Source organism: Lathamus discolor, chromosome 3, assembly GCF_037157495.1.
Source record: "Lathamus discolor isolate bLatDis1 chromosome 3, bLatDis1.hap1, whole genome shotgun sequence".
Taxonomy (NCBI): domain Eukaryota; kingdom Metazoa; phylum Chordata; class Aves; order Psittaciformes; family Psittacidae; genus Lathamus; species Lathamus discolor.
This window is the reverse complement of record NC_088886.1, coordinates 151,798,577-151,820,913: the sequence shown is the minus strand read 5'-3', so window position 1 is coordinate 151,820,913 and position 22,337 is coordinate 151,798,577. Positions and strand designations below refer to the sequence as shown.

The following is a 22,337-nucleotide window of genomic DNA, read 5'->3' as shown; positions in this document are numbered from 1 at the left end:
AGTAGAGCTCAAATGTTGGAGCAATGGGGGGACTTCACTTATGTAGCCAGAAGGAGCCATAAAGTCTGCATCAGTCTCTAATTCTTGTCTTGTTTATCCCCATTCTTTCATACCCATCACGAAGTTCCAGTTTCTATGGATTCAGAGAGGACAAACTTCGCACTAAAGATGTAGATGCAGTAAATAGAAACCAGTTTTCAAATTGATTTGATCTTTACTGAAGTCAACATCACATAATTCTATGAAGGAATTTAATAGTATTTTAAGAACAAAATATTTTGGCATCTTCTCCAAAACTCTGAACATTTAAAGAAAAAGAAATAGATTTGCCTTTTAAAGCCTTAAAATTGTGTAATTTGTATTTTTTTCCTTTGTGAAGTTGCTGATAAACCATGAGTAGACTTTTCTGTCCCTATGGCGTTAGTGGCTCAAGGTTCCTATGGCCACAGAGATTGTGAAGTTAGTTTGGATGTTTTAGAGGTTAGAGGAAACTCTGAGTGAAGATTATTCTCTAAACTCTCTTCATTTGTTATTTTCTTCTCTTAAACCATGTCGTTTCCATCAGTGCATCGCTGTGTGTCAGCGTTGTAAACAGTAAATGAAAGTGTTAAACGAACCTTACGAGGATTTGGTTTAGCAGATTTTGGCTTCAAAATCTGATTCTAACTTGATTTGGATCAGCACACAGATGTTTCCTGTGTTGCAGGGAAAACGTAGAGATTGCATCCCAAAAGACGTTTTCTACGCAGATCTCCTCATGCCAAGGTCACTGCAAGGGGAATGCTTCAGACAATAGAACACCTTTAAGTAGTTCTTGATTTCCCTTTTATGCCGTGAACGGCAGAAGTACAGAGCATACAGCTGCACCGCTCTTCTTTCCACAGATAATTGAAGGGGCAAAATCCTTTCCTAATTTCCTCCCCGCGCGTTTGTTTAATGGGAAAATCCCTGCTTCAATAACCAAGTTCTGCCTCCACGATTTCTTTCACGGACTCCTGCAGCAAATTAACCTGAGGCTCAGTGACTGCACCAGTTTGTTAGTGACACCTGGGAATATTAAGTGGATGCAGGAAAACCCAGCTGGAGTAAATACAGAATTGAGGGCTGGGAGTAGTGAGTGGATGCAGGAAGATCCAGCTGGAGTAAATGCAGAATTAAGGCCACTGGTTAAAAGGAGTGGAGCAAGCTCATCCTCACACTAGGGAGGTGATCTTTGTGGTGGTCCTGTTTTGTGTAAAGAGCCTTCTTTCTAACCAGGCTTTGCAAAGGAATGCTGTCCTTAAGGAAGATGTTCTTGCTTCCCCTGAGCTTGTTGCCCTGTGCATGGCTCTGCTGAATGAAGAATGTTCTGTATGGGGCCTTACAGAAGGAGAAGACCTTGGTCTTTAGCTGGTGTGTACTGTTTACAAGGTGCAGCTTGGAGGGATGGGTAAGTCTCTGTACATCAAAAAGCCCTGTGTGATGAAGGGAAGTGTTCAGAGATGTGTGTGAGCCAGCAACTGTTTTGTGTACAAAAGCCTTGAGAACCTTTCAGAAAGCTGCTCTGTGACTTGGATGCACAGGGTAGAAAGAGGCTGTAGCTGAGGGAGATGTGACCTTGCTGTGAGAGTGCCTGTGACTATCAGCTTGATCTGAGCTGCAGCAGCTGTGCTTCACACAAGCCGGGGGGTGTTTACAGCACTTGCAAGGCTTGGGAGAAAGGCATGTGATGTGGAAAAGGGGGAAAACCACACTGAGTTATGTGCTGCATAAGGAAAAAGCCTGCCGAGGCTGTTTGACTGGAGAGCCGCAAACCGAGTGCGACAGCGCTGTTGATTCAGTCGGCGCTTCAAACAAGGGTAGCGCCTTCCAGAAGTGCACAGGAGGAGGAAGGATCTCTCCTGCCACTCTGAGCACATGCCCAGGCCGCTGAAATCATTGCTCTCAGTTTGTATTTATTTATTGGTAGCTTTTCCCTCCCCTTCCGTATGTCAGACCTCCTTTTATGCCTGAGTGGAGTAATTTCCATGTTGAATATCTGCCTGTTTTATTAGGCGGCGGCCAAGTTAACAGCTCTTCATTTTACTGTTAATTGGTGCTTGACCAGATACTCCAAAGTGAGGCTGCAAAGCTGCACAATAAAAGAAGAATCCCCAATTAGAAATATTAATTTCTTGTCTGTTTTAGAATCAAACCAGTTTTTCTTCTATTCATTAATGTGCCTTCACAGAAGGAAAGCGGGGCTCTGGGAAGGCTGTGCTGGGAAAAGCTTCAGAGTTCCCTATGGCTGCTTTGCATAGCTTATTCTAGCTGTTGTGCACACTGTTCTTTGCCATATTACTCAAGCACAAGGGTATTGACTGTTCCTGCTGTTTAGGTTGCCATTTATTAGCTTATGACTATGTTTAAGTCATTCCCCACCCCATGTACTCCCTGAGAGTGTTCTAGCAAAAGCTCAATGCTCTGGATCGGCAGAAACCTGTTTCCTTCCTTTGTGATTGACCAAGTAGGTCACTATAACCTTTCTGCTTAAGAGCACTGCACTTGTTATGCAGTTCACTTGTCAGGCAAACTTCTTAGGTCTGTGTTTTTCTTGCTTACATTTCTGTAAATTTAAGGTGACTGGATAGGCTCAACAATCCATTCCTGTTTAGGGGAAAGTCAACTTGATTTTCGTCCCCTTACAAAATGCCTGGGTCTCCAAGGCACACAGGAAAGGCCGTGTAAGTCTGGTATAGCTGGAGCTGATACTTCTGAGTTTTTATTTAGCACTACAGTGCTCTAAAAATATTATACACTAATCCCAGACTGGTTTGGGCTGGAAGGGACCTTAAAGCTCATCCAGTTCCAACCCCTGCCACGGGCAGGGACACCTTCCACTGGAGCAGCTTGCTCCAAGCCCTGTTCAGCCTGCATAACCCCCCAGCAGGCACTTCTATTCTGCTCTATTTTCTCTCTCTAACTTATTATTAGAAATTAATGTTTCTAGGACTTTTACAGTATGTGCTGCAGTCTTGTCCAAGATCACATTGGTGCCCTGCAAACAGTTTGTATGGTTTATGGTTTTTATGTTAGTGAGTACATCCTCTTTCCTAGTCGATCTTATCAAGCTCATATCTATCTCTTACCGTTTTGCCTTTTTCCCCTGTAGCTTGGTCAAGCTGTTCTTATTTAGCTGATGGCTAAATAACACTTGGTCTGTTGTGGAATGATGCTTCCAGTCTGCATGCTCATCAGCTCTGATCCATGTGAGAAACAAGTTATGAGGCTGCCATAGACTGGCTATTCTTTTTCAGTGTAAGAGGGTTAAGAAGTGGCGTCTCTGCAGTAGTTGCTTTCTTTCCCCCTTATAGTCAAGTTTTAACATAATGAAACTATAAATAGATGCTAAACCATTTTGAGGACTGCTGGAAATACAGTACATGGTGAGGTAGAAAAGATGGAGCACAATGAAATGTTGATAATGTGAGTGCATTTCCAGTTATTGAAGTTTTACGCAAGAAAACAGTATTTGATATACCCAGAGCATATGGATTTATTTTAAAGGTTCTTCCCAGTCTGAACAACAAATCTACAATAAATGTAGTATTTTGATTGAGTTCTATTACTCAGATCAAACAAGGACATTAATATTAAACTTTCATGTATTGATTTGAGTGACCTAGGAAACTGCCAGAGTGAACAAAGTCACACAATGGTGAATCTGTGAGCTCCAAGTGCCTCCATTAGATCACTGCAGACAAACTCCCTGCAGTGTGATAAGACCAGGGCAGTCAGCCGAGGACACGGCTTCTAAAGCCCCCAGACTTCTGCTTGTGCAGCAGACTACCATGGTGAGTAATGCACCATAATTGTGTGCTTGAGCTAGAGTGGGGTCCACAGCTCCTGGGTGCTTCAGCTCGTTATTTCCTTTATCATACATCCCACACAATTGATCTGAGGCTTCTTGCATTGTCTTAACGGTGGGATTGTTCTTGCTCTCTGATAACAGCACTGTAAGACTCTCATACCCTACAGAAAAAAACACTTTATCTGAGACAAGACGGTTGGTGAGTAAAGTTGATTGTAAGACTACTTTTGTGAATGGAGTGCTTTTCATCAGCTGAGTAAGAGCAAAGTTATGTACCGCTGGTGTCTAGAAAGAAGGGGCCTCTCCTCGGACAGCGTTCTGATTTGAGATCCTGTTTTTCTTTCAGTTCATACAGTGGCAGCAACAAAGGATGCGCTACCATGGGTAGTACCAGGAAAGCAAAAGAAAAAAGGTAGGTCTGCAAAAATCAAAACGGGTCAGACATTCAGCGCAGCCCTAAATGCACAGTGGTGAGGGCAAGAAGGAGATGTAGCATAGTGGAGCAAAGTTCAAACTCTGTCTGCTCAGCAACATAGCGATAGGCTTAAAACTAGCACATAACACAAACAGAAGGAAATAAAGGCAGAATAAGCAAGGGCACGATGTTGAAAGCACTGCTGACCAGGATGTGCTGAGCTGTGTGGCTGATACAAAACCATCATCTGAATAAAAAGTGGTTACAGTCAAAATAGTGGAGTTTTGTGCCCTTGGTTAAATCCCAGTTCTCTGAGACTGCCGGTTCTCACCAGCAGAACAGTTGTGAAGGTCCTGGGGAGATATGATTTCAAGTGGAGTGACTTTGACGTGTTGAATACAGAGCTTTGAGAGGCAGTTTGTTACCGTCCTTCACAAATCTTGCTTAAAAGCCATGAGCTGCATTCAAGTCTATTCCTGAGGGAATATATCCATTGTTTTCTTAAAATTGTGTGGAATAAAGGAAAGCAGCTGGGTATTGCTGAGACTGTGCTGCTCTTTCTGGCTTGGAAAACCCACTCTTGGGCTCTGCCAAGGTGATTAAGCTACAGAGGAGATGGTGCACAACGTTTTCAATTTGGATGTGACTGAAGCGGGTGTTTTGGCTGAACTCATCCAATGCAAAACCCTGCATAACTTTGTACTGATGATATCCCAGCCTACATCCCCCTCTTGGATTTCACTGTGGCTTGAAAATCCAGCCAGGATTGTTTGAGGCTTGTATGAGGTTGGTCCTAACTAGGAGCAAATCTGGACCACCTTGTGATTGCAATGGCTTGGTGTAAACCCAGAGTTTACTGAGTGAAACTGCGTCAATCCAGGGTCTGCATGTCGCCTGCAACATGGCCCTGTGAATTTCTACAGGGCTTTTGAGGCTGTTTCTTTGAAAATGGAAATGAAGCTGGAATAAGCAGCAGCAGCCAAAATTAAGGCAGGTTCCAACTCTTTTGCTGGTGAGTACAGACTCCCCCTTCTAGGGAAACAGGCAACAGCTGGTGTAGAAAGACATCTGAAATGCCCAAAGTTATTTGAAGTCTAATACTGTTGGCTTCATGGGGAAACTGTTGGGAAGCTGGTTACAAAGCAATAGCTGGGATTTCCTTTGCAGTGCTGAAATAAATGAGGGATCTGCTGCTCAACCGGACTTCGTCTCCCTCTAATTAGCTTTGGAACTGGCGTAATTCTGACAGTTGCTCCTGGTCTGATTTATTCTTCTCACTACAAGCTTATTTGTCAAAAAATAACCAGATGCAGACCTTGCAGAGCTGTTTTAGCACCCGTCCCTCTCCTAAGCATGAACTTCCATAGCCCCTAGGAAGGCACCTGGGCAGGGGTCCTTGCCATGCCATCATCATGTCTGAAGCTCAGTTGAGTCCCTGTCAGGGGATGTCTTGCTTTCTCTACAAGAAGCTCATCCTGTTTATCCTCTTTCTAGGAGGCTGACAGAGTTTTGGCTATGTGTTTTAGCCTGGGCCTTCAGGGAAACTCAATTACTTGGGCAATGGCTATTTTACAGGGCAGGATACGAGGTTTGTTATGTGGAGCTTTTACTGGAGTCGAGCGGAATTTGTCTTCTCCATGAAGATGGTTTAATTTGTAGTCAAGTTTCAGAAGACTGCAGGGCCTGTACAAGCAGAGTTTGGAGCAGAATTTTAAGTGGGGTTTCAAGCAGGTTGCAGAGCACAGGATGAAACGGAGGAAGAGGGGAACTCGATGCAACATGGGCTGCGGATGGCTGGAGAAGAGGCCGTATAACCAGAGCTGTTCTTGTTTCTCCTGCCTCTCTTTGCCTTCATCCTTCCTAACAGATTTCGCAGTCACTGTGCACATGAAATTATCCCTCGGCCATTCTTGTTAACAAACCTTTAAAAGCAGCTGCAAGATGTTTGTTCAGTGTTTGTTTCACGTCACTCCCTTCTGCCTCATACAAGTGTTACACAGCCCCTTCTTTTCCTCTAGATTTATTCCATCTCTGGTCTACCATGCTGTAGGGTCTAATGTCTCTTTCCCCTTGTCCCTCTATCATTCCTCAGGGCTAGATCCTATTCTTCTGACCTGATTTCTGCTATTCTCCTTGGCTCCCCCTGCTCTGTCTCCCACACTCCTGGTATCCATTCCAGTGCCACCTTTCTTCACGTTTTGCAGCCTCCATCCAGAAAATGACACATTTATGAATCAACATAAAACATGTTCCACATACTCTTCCAAAAAGATATTGCCATGCTCAGGAAGTGCCTTCTCCGGTCATTCTCCTGGAGTGCTGAGTCTCCTGCTGATACTTATTCATGCATCTCATATTTGCTAGGCAACAGCTATGTTTCTGTGCCTCATTCTGCAGTACAATGCGAAGGTACAACTATTAAGAGCATGTTTATTTTTCCTGCTACTGGTCATTGTTTCCTATAGTTCCTGGGGCACCATCATTTTACATAGAAATGTTTTCTTAAGCAATGCGGGTTCACTACAACTGCATTCGACAGACTCCAGGCCTACATAACACTGCAGTTGTCTTTCTTTTGCCTATTGATCCTAGTGCTTCCTCTTGCTTCAGTTTCCTATACTGATTGCTCTGTTCTTTCAGCTTTTCAGAGCAAAATGTCATGTTTTCCTAAGTACACTCAGATGGCTCTCGCCCTCAGGAGGACATTGGGTGTTAAAGAGGATGATCTTGAGAGCAGGTCCTGGGGGCAGAGCATGGAGCATGTATGTGTCACATCTGCTGCTTCTGAGCACACACTTTCCTACCATCAAACTCCCTCCTGCTCCCTTCTGTGCTCACAGCTAATAAAGGAGCATGGGCAGACTTCAGTCTACCTGATGCTCTGCATGAGCTGTGCCATCACTACAAGGATTTATCTTGGAGTAAATGTGTCTCTGTGTCATGTCAACTACAACACTGAATTGGAGTAATAGCAGTAAAAATCAGTTTTATCCATCAATTCCTTAGGAGTTCTTAAGGGTTAACATCAAACTTTCACTACATTTTACTGTAAGAAGGCTTTTAGTGGTGGTGTTTTGCATGAATATGCTTTAGAGGAACAGCAGAGAAAATATTCTGAGCTATGACTAAGAACCGGTGATCAGCAGGATAATCTCCATCTGTTTTGCAAAATCAAGTCTTGCTGCAGTTGGCCAATAGAAGTATTTCCAAACAAAATGGAAGCATCAAACAAACACATCTGTGAGTTAGAACCTCTCAGTAGCTGGTTCATCTGTGCAACAAATAATGATCAGAGGACATCTGTTACTGTTTTCAACAGGCAGCAAGCCTACGTTTGTGAGCACCTTGTTTTGACATTAACTGGTGCATGAGGAGACTATTTATTCTGTGGAAAGATTATCGAAGTGCCTAGAGATGATGAAAAATCTTGGAATAGTCACAAAGGTAAAGCATTGATTGAGTTAAATAATGCAGCCAATGTATGCAAATTGGATTTTTCCCTTTACCCACTTACTGTTCTACTCGAGTTTTATGATGCCCATTCCTAGAGAAAAGCAAATTTCCAAAAGGAAACGGTCGGGTGATTCCAGACCCTTGCAGAGAAATTCAGGGTATCAGTATGACTGTGAGAGCAAGCTCCAAGTTCAGTCCATGTGACTGAGCACACACATGTATCCTGAAAGCATCTGCTTAGCTAGTACACGGGGCCAGCTGCAATAGACTGCAGAAGTGTCCCTATTGCTTTGGCTTTCTTCCCCCAGCTCCTGAAGTAGTACTTTGAACAGAGGGCTGCAGCAGTGAGGATCTTACCCATCAGGCTTGACCATTAGCTATTCTCAAAGCGTATTCCATCAAAACCTGCAAGATCAGACCCAGAACACATGACCCCACTGCAGGATGTGGTGTTTATTTCCCTTCAGTTCATCTTTGTCATTGCAAAGCTGTTTGGTGGCAAATTGCTGAGGTGAACCATGGAAGAACAGACTTCAGATCTCTTCTGCCTGAGGAGTTTTAACTCGACACCTCTCACTCTTGAGCTGCCTGATTTACCAACTGCTGGCTGCTGGGAAGGGGACCCCTGACCTGTCCTGCTGTGGGAAAGAGCTGAGTCCCTTGGACTAAGGGGAAACAGCAGGAGGAACTATTCCTGCAATAGGGAACAGCACAGGGAGTTTGGGGATTTGGGTCCATTTACATGCGAAATACATTAACAGTCCTGAAAATACGGCGGTAGATGCTGCACTCAGTCTTGAGGAGTGTATTTAAAGCTAACTTTTAACAGATGAGAATGCTGCTTTCTGGTACCGAAGTATACTTAAGAAATACGTCCCCAAGTGGTCAGTCTGCCCTTTCCTTAGAGTGGTCTCCTTGAGCCTTCTGTTGAAATGAAATATTCTGTAATGTGGGAAGGCAGAAGGAAACCCTTTGTGCTCCCTGTACAAAGAACGACCTTATTCCTTTACTTCTGTATAAGCTTCTACCATGAGCTTTGTATTCCCTAAAAACTATGAACTTGTGTGCACCCCTCTGGCCTGCTGCATCTTGAGCTGGGAATTGAGCTTATTTCTTGCTCATGAGTTTTACTGCTAAAGCATATAAAATGAGTCTTCACTGAAGTGGAGCCAAATGCTTTTCAGCTTCTATCACCCCCATGAGTTTAGATGTTGAGAGTGTGTTGATAGTTAAGTTCATTACTTACTGTCTTTGCACACAGCCCTCTTAGTACTACTTAAGCATGTTGCATAATGCATTTTGTTGTACTGTATGGTGGCAGTAGAAGTTATCAGACATAAAAAGGTGCCAAATATTCTTATTCTGGGTATTTGCTGGGATTAGTTTATTTTGATTTATGCTATGCATCAGTCGCATTGCACTTTTGCCAGTGTCGAGAGATTGCGTGTGAAGAGCAGGAATGCTGTGCAGTACAAAAAGCAAACGTCAGGAGACAAAGGAACGGAGCCTGAGCTATTTTGTACAATCACCTGAAGAAGTCATGCTGTGTTAAAGAAGTTTCCTTCCTTATCAATTATTCAGCCCTTCAGTAGGCAAGAATCAAATGGGCTTCCTAAACAGAGCTGCAGCGCTACCATTTCTCCGCTAAACCATGCCCAGCTCCAGGATGGCTGCCGGCACCTCACGGCTTTCTGGTGGTGTCATGTTTTTGTGCAGGCAGATGTGGGATTGCTGTGATGGGAAAGCATCGACTGGCAAATGCCACTCTGCAAAATTGGTGTGAGTGGTGCAGTATGGCTCCATCCTGGAAAGCTCGGGTTATTCGTGAAACCCACATCTGAGTTCTGCTTCTAAAGCAGGAAAAGTAAGGGGGCCTGTACCTGCCTCTTTCACAACCAAGTGCTGTGAATAGCCAGTCTTCTGAATGACCCCAGTAAAACTTACTCTCCATTAAAGACACTCTAGAGGCTTCCACATGCCAAAGCATCTGCTGCTCAGCTCAAACCTCTCCATCTTTCCTTTTTATAGATATTTGATGGCACAACCGTTCGTCCTCGCTGTTGAGGACAGCGAAAAGAGCAATACCAGGCTTGTCTACCAGCCTTGATTTCTCACCCAACAGATTTTCAGAGTTCTGATAAATATTGGATGTGAAACTAGTACATGTTCCTTCACTCCTGCTTCTTCCAAAGATGCTATGTTTGCCAGTATCCCTTCAGGGACGCTGTGTCTTCACCAGCACCCAGCAGGGGCTTGTGAGAAGTCTGACTTTGCAGGAGTATAAAAATTCATTTTATAGTAGAGTCCAAGGGGCAGAAGAACTCAAAGAAACATTAGTTTGAAAACAACGGCATTGAAGTAGCTGAGCCCTCTATAGCATCCAAATGAGGGATGGCTAGAGACAGTGCTGTTTAGATCACATCGGTGTCTTGCTCCGGTTCCCATTCATCCATATCTATTAGTACTAGAGCCATAACATAAATCATAGCACTTCACAGGCTGCAATAAACACATTACCTGAGCAGAAACTAGAACAGTGGGGTGGGCCATTACTGAAGATAAATTATCAAGCTCTACTGGTAAGTGCTAAGGCTTCTAAATCACAAGGGTATTTTCTCAGTCAACATTTGAAAGGTAAAATTAAAGTCTTTCCAAAGACTTCATTTAAAACAATCTCTGCTGCTGCTGAACTCTTGCCTGTAGTTGAAAACCTCCATCTAAACTTGAGTCAACCCACCCACCAGGAACGGAGGCTGAAGCTGGAGCCCTGCTGAGCCTGAAATAGGGATGTGCTGCGACACAGATACAGGCTGTAATTCACGTTAGCACAGCTCATCAGATGCTAATTCACCCATTCGCTACTGCTGATCACATCACTCTGGGAGAGTGGGTTTGCAGCCTGGTCACCCCCATATGAACTAGATTTAACTTCAGCTGAATGACTTGAGGTAATTGTTTAAGTGAAAAATGGGAAAAGAAGGGAAGGAAAAGGCTTGTGCTTTTCAGGTAAGAGAGGATTTATTCTTCTGGAAGGGAAGTTATGCATATGCGTGGATGTGTGCTTCCAGTGACAAACAGGTCTGCAATCTCTCACTGAAAAGCAGCAACAATGCACCACGTACTTATCACATGATTACAGTCATAAAGAGGAGGTGGAGGAAAGGGCTTGAAAGAATGTGGCAGTGATGGACTGGGGATGGAAATAGATGCTGCTTGCGGACCTGCTGCACAACTGTGCAGAGCCTATTCATTGCTGGAGACACAAAATAGAGCTGAGGTATCTCAGGTCTTGTCTAAAAAAAGAAGTTTAACAAGGAAGATAACATCCGACCAAATTAACCCATCGGGAGCTATAAAAAAATGCAGCTTTTGTGTCATAACAAATGCATCAATATTGCCGAAAGGTAAAGAAACAGGAAAATAGGCATAACAGCTGTAAGAGTCCTTTGCAACTGTGCCCTTTGTGCTGTGCTCCTGTGATGAGCCACAGAGTGCCCGTGTATTGCCCTGGGGCAGGTTTGGGTGGTTTCAGGTCTGACACAGCAGATGACGAGGCTGTTGCCTTTACCTCTGTGTGTGTTGTAATGGGAAAGGGAATGGGAGCTGCTGCATGGGGATGCTCCTGGGGAAGAGCAGACCAAAACTGCCTGGTCCCTGCGGCAGAGGTTACACAATGAGGGGTCTGTCTCCAGGCAGGTGCTGTCTATTTCTCGTACTAGTGAGTGATTTCTGAGCAAGACCCTCAGTGAAGCTCTAGTCTGACCAAAGAAAACTCAAAACATTAAGGCAGGAAAAGCACCTCTATTAATTCTGAAGAGCTTTGCCTGGCAGGTGCTCTCTGAAGTGTGGGGTTTCCCTGTTCAGTGGGGTTAGCCCTTGGTGGTCTTTGAAGACTTGGTTCCTTAAATTCTCTTTTAAATGGTTCGCTATGTCCCTGCTCATTGCAGGAGGTTGGACTAGACGACCTTTGGAGGTCTCTTCGAACCCAAACTGTTCTATGATTCTATGAACTTGTTCGTCAGGGGCTGTAGTGGCAGCACGAGGGGTAATGGGTTGAAACTTAAACAGGGGAAGTTTAGATTGGATCTAAGGAGGAAATTCTTTCCTGTTAGGGTGGTGAGGCACTGGAATGGGTTGCCCAGGGAGGTTGTGAGTGCTCCATCCCCGGCAGTGTTCAAGGCCAGGTTGGACAGAGCCTTGGGTGCCATCGTTTAGTGCGAGGTGTCCCTGTCCATGGCAGGGGCGTTGGAACTGGATGATCTTGAGGTCCTTTCCAACCCTAACTATTCTATGATTCTATATAACAGTGTCTTTGGCTACAATGGAAACATCTTGCTTTGCTTTCTTTGTATTATCTCCTTAACTGATTTTCATGAAGGAGAATCACCCCCTTTCCATGAGGTGCTTCAGGCCATCCCAGCACAGGTAAACCTGTAATTGCAGGATACCAGAAAGCGAGTCGTGTAATTTCTCAAGAGAAAAAGCATCATCTGAAATGCTGCTTAGACACAACAGCAAAGGCTGGTGGTGGCTTTAACTTCACATTTGGTTCAATCCACGCTGAAAAATAGAGGCCTTTTGGAGGTCGCAGCAAAATAATGCTCCTGTTGCAGTGAGGAAATAGACCTTTGACTAATGTGGCATTTCTTCGTGCATTTAAGTCACGGAAAGCTCCCCTTCCTGAAAGGTTGCTCAAGAGAAGTCAAAACATTGTTCCTCTTTCCTGTAAATAAATGCTGTGGCTTTTGACAGCCTTCGTGGAGCTAGCTTTAAATTTATTCTTTGTATACCCAGTTTATCAAATGGGGTTAGAAACATCATTTTAGAACAATGTTTTGCTGCTCTCAAAACATCGGGTGTAAATAAAACTTCCTCAAGCATTTCATTTAGACTTTGGCTTTTGGATCCAGACTTCTGAAACCCATCTCTGTGGTTTTAATATACGTTCCTCTGACTGACCTAAATTACCTTTCTCTTGTGGAGCCTTCCTTTGAGACAGCAGAAACTTTTGATGAATGCAAGAAGAGTTTCTTGGCTCTGGTCCCCCTTTTGGTGTTGTACAGCCCAGGAAACCAATGCCTTGTCTCTCTTCAGATTGCTTGAGCTTGACTGTGCGCTAAAGGCCTACATTAAATATTCCTCTGGCTCTTAAAACTGTGGAAGATATAATGCTTGCTGCGTGTCACAATGATGCAGTGTTCAATGCATGTGGCACTGGAAAAACCAGTAAACTGAGCTGACTCATGAGCAATTTCTGTATTAATCATGCCGCTCTGATTTTGCTTGTGTTTGTTCCTTTTTGCTACCTAAATAATGTTAAAACACATTTACGAGTTTTCTCCCCAGAAGCAGTATATTCTCTTGACTCTTTAATGTATTTTGAGCTAAAATTGTCCTTGCGCTCCAGCAGCAGGGTAGGACTGGGCTCCTGTTGGGAATCTCTTGGGCGTGGAGGCTGTCTGAGCGGACAGGTCTTGGAAAACAGTTTCCATGAAGGAGACACTGACCACGTTTGACAGGACGTGGGATTTGGGGTTGCTGGAGCGAGTCCAGGCAAGGCCATGAATATGCTGTGGGGGCTGGAGCAGCTCTGCTGTGGAGCCTCCATGGCAGGGGTTGGAGCTGGATGAGCTCTAAGGTCCTTCCAACACAAGCCATTGTGTGATGGTTCTATGACATACTACATTCCATATTTCATATGGAGGAGGATATACAGATTTTCCAAGTCAGTAGGAGTTGATCTCTTCCATACAGTAATCCAGTAGATGCTAAAGTGTTTGTGATGGATCTTAGGCTCTAGAGGGGGCAAGGATAGCTCAGGACTGGATTTTCATACTGTCTACAGCAGTCCCAAGTGTTCCCACATCAGGGTCTGCTGGTAGTGCTGAGCCTGCTCTGAACCAGTGCATCTCCAACAGCATCATGAATCTTGCTGGTATAGCTGTGCCCTTGCTGCGTCTGCATTAGGCAGTAAGGGCGGCTAGAAATAACAGGGCACATTGGGATTTCCATCAGGAAACTCGAGTTTCTTAGAGGAAAAAAGTTTAAAAAGTGAAGGGTAGGCATTCGAGATGCTTTAGTGTCAGACCACTTATCTGGAGGCAGCTTCATGCAAACTTCTCTCTATGTGTCCTTCATGGTAGCATTTCTCTTGGTGAGGTTTGTTTTCTTCAGTGTTGACTAACTCGGTGGGCAGCAGCAGCCTGTAGTCTGCTGGCTCTGTGGGAGGGTGTTCAACTGCCCCTTGCAGGCATTTGCTTTCATTCACTTTGTCAGAAGCACATTTGGTGCCAACAGCAACGGGCCGTTGTTGTTTCAGGGAGGTGCGGCACTGACCTATGAATCCAGCTCCTCCCCTCCTGAGTTTGTAAGCCTGTGTCTGCCTTCACCTTAATTTTACCCTAAATGAAGGAAAAAGACTCAATCTATTGAGAAGGACTTTTTGCAGGGGCATGTATTGACAGACTTGGAGCAAGCTGCTCCAGTGGAAGGGGTCCCTGCCTGTGGCAGGGGTTGGAGCTGGATGAGCCTTAAGGGCCCTTCCAACCCAAACCAGGCTGGGATTCAACGAAAGTAAGACTATTGAAGTACAGTGCCGAACAATGTAAAAACTCCCTATGGCACCAGGGACAAATCCTGCTGTCAATTTACACCCTCTATGCTGAAGTCTTTGGGCCTGCATTGGCTTTGGTCATCAACGAGAGCTTGTTCATGTCTCAGCTGTTGCCAGAACAGCAGCAGCTTGGATTTATATGGGGCAAGGATAATACTTTCGTTTGATAAAATACCTCAAATCGGACTGGCCAAAGAAGTCACACCTCAGTGCAGCCCAGAAGGAGAATGTTTTATGTAGGCACCTTGACAGGGACAGGACATGTGTTTGAGGCTGAGGGAAGGGTGGTGGACTGTCACCATCTGCATCCCCCTGCTGCTGGGATGCAGAGCCGAGTATGTGGAGTGCAGACGCTTGGTGTTATCCACCTCCCTGACTGAATTCAGCTTGCTGCTATAACTTTCCTTTCCTGGCTCTAAAGGTTGATAAGTTTCCTTTCCTTGCTGCTTGCAAGAATGGGATCAAACTTTGAAGTTTTAGTCTTTCAGCCCAGAAAGATATAAAATCTCCTCCTCTTTATATCTCCTATAAACTTGCCACCTTCCTGTAGTAACTGACTGGTAAAATTCAGGTAATCTTTGCTGCTGCTGGTGTACTTTTACCATCACCATTTCATTGAAACAAATGGAAAGAAGTAAAGAAGCATGGAAGCACTTACAGAAAAGCAGTGCAGTTATAAAGTCAGTGCAGTGAGCTGTATCTGTCAGTGTATTGGAGGAGTGAGCTGGCCATCGTTGGGACATGATGCTGGAGAGCAGCCATGTGTAGGTACTTCTGTGGCTCGCTGGGTCTCAGAGTTCCTTCTCTGGCTTTGGATACATCTGCAGCCTGTGCTGTTCCAGCCAGCCTGGAATCAATAACTCCTGCTGCTGTCTCACCTTTATTGCCGCTGCTTCACTGGCGGGGGATTGTTTGGTTGTTCCGTTTTGATCACCTGGTGTCGGTGTTCCTGGAAGGTTTGATGTTCCATTAATATTGACAACCTTTCTTCCCCTTTGCGTTTTCCCTGTTGCCTCCTTGCGAGGTTACATTGGCTTTCCAGCATCTGCGTCTTCCCATCTGGTGTGCTGATCCTTGGGCAGCACAGCTGTTACAGAGCAAACAGCTATTTGAGGCTTCAGCTCTTAGTGATGGTCAATTTTTCAGTTACTCAAGCTCAGCCTCCATCCTGTGCCACTGCAACTGCTCCTGTTTTTAACCCCCCTTCTATTTATTTTAATGAGAAATTAATCTAATATTTAAAATCACCTTTTCCTTTTCCTGCCGGTTAAGAAAGCGCAGGGTTGCAGGCTCTCTAGTATGAGCATTGAGAGGCAGGTGTGCGCTCCAGCCTTGCCTGGGGACCAAGGTGTTTAAACAGAGCCAAGCAGAGTTTTATTTGTCCTGCAGGATCTTTGCTGGTGTGATGGAGTCAGAGGAAATGACTGCGCTGAAGGTGGCACGTTTGCTTGATGGCGAGAGGTGAGAGCGTCTAATATAGAGACAGAATGTCAAAAGTTGGGATCACCTGGGGTAAATAAATGGTGGGAAAATAGTATCTTTAACCTCTTATTTTTCGAAAGGATGGAAGTGCTTACTCTTAATATGCCTTGTAAACTGTATCTAAAGTTTGGCAAACTGTGAGGGGGAACCATGGAATCTCAGACTGGTTTGTGTTGGAAGGGACCTTAAAGCCCATCCAGTTCCAACCCCTGCCACGGGCAGGGACCCCTTCCACTGGAGCAGCTTGCTCCAAGCCCCTGTGTCCAACCTGGCCTTGAGCACTGCCAGGGATGGGGCAGCCACAGCTTCTCTGGGCACCCTGTGCAAGATCCTCACCACCCTCATAAGTGAATCTTCCCCGTCCATTGAAAGCCAGCACTTCTTACCAACACTGGCCTGAAGCTGGGGCTGGCTTTTGCAGGGTTTGTTTTAACTTCTCTTAAAAGTAAAGACTACACAGAGCGGCTCCAGGGCAGCTGGCCAGCTCAGATGACAGCTGTCTTCCTTAGTGCTCACACTGGTTTTATCTCAGACTGAATAGACTGATATAAAGGCTTTTGCACTGAGCTTTGGAAACTCTCCCAAGCAGCCCTGCCACCACTGATGGCACAGTGAGGTCCTGGTTGAGTGGTGTGTCCGCCTGGTGTCACATTTGGGGTACAACGGTAGAGCTTGTGTGAATCAATCTGGTTCTGCTCATTTAGTCTTTGTCTTCTGGCACCATAATTCAACAGCTGTATATTCTTAAATACTTTGAGCTACCTGATGTTCTTTTTAACAGGATGTCAATATTTCAGAAGTCAGAAATCACCTGCTTTCAGTAACTGCTCTTTGATGCTCCCCATGTAGTAGCAGTAGCAATTGTAAGTAGATTTTGGGGCATTTTCTTGTGGATCCCTGTCATTTGGCTGCACTGGCCATATGTGTTTATCAAGGTCAGCCTTCTCCAAAGCACTGAACACAGCTGAGGCTTTATGGCCATTTAGGTCCTTCAGAAGTCTCACTGCACATGTGAACGTGCAAGAAATCAAGTGCAGCTACAGCATCTCTCCCATAAAGTCTTCTCGCTGCCACTTGTTCCAAGTGAGCTGGTTACCTCTGAGTAAAATCCCTGCTGGTGCAGGCAGGTCTGGAGTGGCTCCAGTCTGAATCCGGCTAGAGAGGAATCACGAAGCACTTTCCTGCAGCAGGTTAATGTGCTTCTTTCTGAATCACATAAAAATGTGCTTCATTATAGGTGCTGTTTTGCTTACTTCCCAGCATTATTAACGTCTCTCTAAATCTTTCTTTCATTTGCTGCTGTGTTGCGCATAAAATGCAGAATAGCTCTTGGGCAACTTCTTAATGTAGACAAGCTTTGAATACACGAAACCTTGTTATCCAAGTCTGGATAATCTGAAATTCATGTTTCCCCTGAATCCAAAATTCACATAGAAATTAAATGTAATACCAAGCGCTGGTTATCTGAATCCTTCAGACTTCCCTCAAGACATACAACTAATCAGGATCACTGGTACGCAGTGCTTAAGAATCCTAATTTTAGTCAGTTAGGAAAAATACCATTTAAGAATGAAAACTGTAACGTGGTAGCTCATTTGGATCCTTTTAGTAGGGCTTAACCTTCTCATTTCCTTCCTCTTAGCATTTGCCATTAGCATCAGTGGAAAGGATTTAACTTTGCATTTATGGATGTTCCTCCTTGGCAAAGAGGGGCAAAATCAAATCTGTACCTTTCAAAATCCGGTCTACAGTTAAACTTTCTGAAAGACCGCCCGATTTTGATGAGGACTTTGTGCTTCAGAAGCTGATGGCAATATGTATCGGTAAGCACACGTTACGCAGGGCTGGGCTCTGCTGAATGACAGTTCATTTCACAGCTTACTGAAATTTCATGTACATCTGCTGAGTGCCGAGGAGGCGAAAGCGGCAGAGGAGGACAGCACCGGGGAGCGCAGAGCACGGGGGAAGCTGTGAGATCCCCACGAACACCACAGGAAAAATATTGACAGAAAGAGGATAAAATCACAGCATCAGCCAGGCTGGAAAAGCCCTTCAAGCTCATCCACTCCAACCCTTACCCCAGCACTGCCCAGGCCACCCCTGCCCCATGGCACTGGGGCCTCGTCTCCACGGGCTGTGAGCCCTTGCAGGGCCGGTGCCTGCAGCCCTGCCCTGGGCAGCCTGTTCCAATGCTGAGCACCCTCTGGGCAGGAATTGTTCCTCAGCTCCATCTAAACCTGCCCTGGGGCAGCTTGAGGCCGGTTCCTCTTGTCCCATCCCTTGTTCCTTGGGAGCAGAGCCCAGCCCCTCCTGGCTCCATCCTCCTGTCAGGCACCTGTAGGGAGCCATCAGGTCCCCCCTGAGCCTTCTCTTCTCCAGACTGAACCCCCCAGGTCCCTCAGCCGTTCCCCATCACACTTGGGCTCCAGGCCCTGCACCAGCCCTGGTGCCCTTCTCTGGCCCCGCTCCAGCCCCTCAATGCCTCTCTTGTGACTTCAGTAGTGCTGTGTTATTGACGGGGTGCTGAACCCCACTGCCCAAACCCACCCAGGCAGACCATGCCTTTTCCACCAACATCCCCACTGTATCAGGAGCTGTGGCTGGGCTCTGGGATGTGCAGGGGCTCTGCTGAGGTGCTCAGCCCAACCAGCCCTGTCACCTCAAAGCTTCTTGTGGCTTCCCCTGGCTGCCATTGCAATCAATAGGAACCAAGCTTTGGCAGCGCAGTGACTGCAGCTCACTGGATTTGGGCAGACTGCCTGAAAGAAAAGCGTGCCAAAGTATTCCTCATATAGATTCACTCTCCTGGAATGAGCTTTCCTCGTCAATGCTTTCATGTGGCGGTGGTATGGGCCAGTCCCCAAAATATAAAGGAAGATGAGCTGAGGCATGTTTGCATCCTCCTGCTTGGTAAGGGTTCAGCAGGCTCTGAAATCTGTGCTCACCTGTTCCAGTGCTTCCTGCTTCAGTACTTCCTTTATCTGCTATGGGACTGGATGTCTTCTGACCGTGGTCCTTTCAGGACTGATGTTTTATCCAGGTATCACTCTTAGATCCATAAAAGCAAATCACAGCGCAGGCTGGCTTTGTTACCCTCTTTATCCTCATCAGTTTGTTTTATTCTTTAGTATCACAGAGCCCCAGCCTGGTTTGTGTTGGAAGGGACCTCAAAGCTCCTCCAGCTCCAACCCCTGCCACGGGCAGGACCCCTTCCACTGGAGCAGCTTGCTCCAAGCCCCTGTGTCCAACCTGGCCTTGAGCACTGCCAGGGATGGGGCAGCCACAGCTTCTCTGGGCACCCTGTGCCAGTGCCTCAGCACCCTCACAGGGAAGAGCTTCTGCCTAAGAGCTCAGCTCAGTCTCCCCTCGGGCAGGTTCAAGCCATTCCCCTTGGCCTGTCCCTACAGGCCCTTGTCCCAAGCCCCTCTCCAGGTTCCCTGCAGCCCCTTTAGGCACTGGAGCTGCCCTCAGGTCTCCCCTTACCCCCCTCTTCTCCAGGCTGAACCAGCCCAGCTCTCTCAGGCTGCAGCTGATCCCTTGTACGACACCCTGATACCCAATCTTACATATGCCTTCACCCTAATGCTCTTTTTACTTTATGGTGTGTTTTACCAGTGCCAGTTCATGGAAGCAGATAGAGAGACCTGGACTACCCTACACACAAAGCGCTGTGAGCTTTCCTGGACGGATACACCTGTGCATCCCACGAGGGCTGATTCCACCTTTACACAGCCACGGGTGATTTCCTACGCATCGGGATCAAGCGCATCTTTCCTTTTACTGGCAGTTTATTGCTGTTCCCATGCGCGACAGCCTCTGTGGTGACAAAGCTCTGTCTTCTGGTTGCTTTGTTTGTTTGTTTGGGTTCAGTATTCTCAGCTCGTGTCGCATTACCATAATGTTCCAATCCTTCCTACCAGGCTTACAGCCTGTCACACACTTGCGCATCAGCAACTAATTTGGATGGATGGTGCAGACACAGAACCGAAGGAGTGGGTTATTGTCCTAGACTGAGTGACTTGTGGGGATATTCTCACTTCTACCATCTACTTCTCTCCCTTCCCTGATTCATTATTTTTGTTAAGGGAATATGCTGCCACTTGTGCTTTGCTAAAATCACTGTTTTTACGAGCGGGGTTTGGAAGCCATCAGTGTGTCATATTTCCTCTTATCATGCCTGAATACTTTAACTCCTGAGCTTTAGTAATTCATCTTGACACGTGCGTCCTGTACGCTGCCAAGCACAGCGTATATTGTGTAGTCTCAAAGTATTCTCTTCAGCACATTATTTAATCCAATTTCTATTCTGTATGTTTGAAATGCAGGGGTATAAAGCAAAGAGCTGAATATTGGAATAACTTAGAGGCATTAAAGCACAAGAGTGTGTGGGTAAGCTGAGGTACTTATCAATTTCTAGTTTGCTGTTGCTTCTGTAATGATAATACGTAAATGGGCTGATTATACATTCTGAAGTGCAACTGTGGGGATGTACAATTTCCTGCATGACACTGAGTGAGGGAATTGACCTATTTAAAACTCAGAAGGGAATAAAGATGATCTGCACTCTGCTGTGCTGCCTCCTAACACCGAGGGACACGCAGGCTGGCAGAAACTGCTTCTGATTTCCCCTCTTCCTATAAGTCTTTGCAGCATGAGGACACCTTGGGCTGTCACCCAGCAGCAGAACTTCCCCATCGCGTCTGAGCTCCACCATTTTCCTGCTGCAGGGAGCTCCGAGGAGCCAAACCTCTTCACAGAGGCACTCCCGAAGTTAATTGGGTTCTGTACAGACTTTTTCCATCTGCTGCCGGGTGCGTTGGGGTAAATCCTGATTCTTCCACAGCTTGTGTTTGAGTTTCAGATCATAGAATCCTAAAATGGTTTGTGCTGAAAGGGACCTCAAAGCTCCTCCAGCTCCAACCCCTGCCTCGGGCAGGGACCCCTTCCACTGGAGCAGCTTGCTCCAAGCCCCTGTGTCCAACCTGGCCTTGAGCACTGCCAGGGATGGGGCAGTCTCAGGTTTGATATGCCAGTCTTTGGCCATGGCATTCATAGGAGGATGTTAAATGCAGTAACTGTCATAAGAGGCAAGAGGTACAAATCCGTATCTCCAAGGAAAATCAAGATCCTTCCTGAGAGCAGAGGGTTGGGCTTGGGGTTGCATCTGCACCTTTATCTGCCTCCTGTTCCCTTTTGTCAATGATACCAATGCAGAGCCTGCAGTTTATGTTGATTTTGTTTTGACTGAAAACTTCAGAAGGGAAAGAAAATGGAAATTTGTGAGGTTGTTTTGGGGAAGAAAAAAAAAAAAGAGGAAATATTAATTAATAATGAATCTGATATTGCCTGATTATTGTTTGAGTCTGAACAGAAAGCTCTCCTATTTGCATAACCTTTCAGCTACAGCTGCAACAGAAGCACGGGAGGATGACAAAGCTTCAACAGAGACGTGTCATATGGCCCGTGCTCAGTCTTTATCATCGTTCTAAGGGAAGCTCACACAGCTTCCCAGTGCTTACCGGAAAGTGAGCATGGAGGATTAACAAGATGTGTGGAGATGGGACTGGGAACGTTTGTGTGGAGGTAACTCCATCATGTTATGGGGTGGAGGCTCTGTTTGTGGGTGATGTGAGGGAGAATCTTGCAGTCATGTGTGTGTTAACAGATGGTTAAACCTGACACCAAATGCTAGTTCTTAGTGCAGAAAGCACAGAGAACAATTTAAAAATCGTGCTTTCATGACAGTGAAAAGAAAAAAACCTCCAAACAAACCCTTAATTCTGGATTAGAAATTACCTAAGTGAAAAGAAACTGTCTATTTTAAATCACTGTGACTTCAGGAGCTCGACAGAAGCTAACATTAGCCTGATCCCCAAGGGCTGTCTCCACAGCAAGTGTCAATGCCACTGCTGAGTGTGGCAGCAGCCAAGAGCCCACCTGAGTGTTTGAAATCGCTTTGTCCTTCAGGGCTCAGGAAGTGGCAGTGATTTATGCAGCACCTGATGCAGGCTTTACCCAGTGCAGCCTCAGTAGGTGAAAGCAGCAATAGCTCCATCCCTGTGCTGTGATACAGGACTCGGGGTTGGCACATTGCACCACCGGTCACTACCACCATCACCCAGGAGCAGCCCAGGAGGAAGATGCCTTGGAAGGACTCTGCTTCTGGTGATCTTGGTCCTGCTTCCCAAGGGAAGATCTCTCTCTGCCACTGGCTCTGTCAAAGTTCCAGAAGACCTGAAAGCTGTTTGAGACTTGCACATTTTGGGTGCTTTTGGAGGCAGCATGTGCAGATTATTTAATGCAATAAAGCTGGCACAGGGTGCCCAGAGAAGCTGTGGCTGCCCCATCCCTGGCAGTGCTCAAGGCCAGGTTGGATGGGGCTTGGAGCAAGCTGCTCCAGTGGAAGATGCCCCTGCCCATAGCAGGGAGCTGGAACCAGAGGAGCTTTAAGGTCCTTTCTAACCCAAACCAGTATGATTCTATTGCCAAAGTTCTTAGAGCTCCACATCCAGCTCAGAACTTTCCTATTGCATGTAAATGCACAA

General features: G+C 45.9%; 1 long non-coding RNA gene across 3 annotated transcripts; it reads left to right on the top strand.

Annotated features, from left to right (window-relative positions):
- The first annotated feature begins 1,218 nt into the window (after positions 1-1,218).
- Positions 1,219-19,617, top strand: LOC136011339 (uncharacterized). Of its 3 annotated transcripts, XR_010611343.1 has the most exons (5): positions 1,219-1,429; positions 3,645-3,812; positions 4,176-4,241; positions 7,564-7,688; positions 8,165-8,816. It is a non-coding gene; the product is annotated as an uncharacterized LOC136011339 (long non-coding RNA). The 3 variants fall into 3 exon arrangements; XR_010611341.1 differs by lacking the exons at positions 3,645-3,812; positions 7,564-7,688; positions 8,165-8,816 and adding exons at positions 15,700-15,771; positions 19,408-19,617; XR_010611342.1 differs by lacking the exon at positions 3,645-3,812.
- Positions 19,618-22,337: the final 2,720 nt, after the last annotated feature.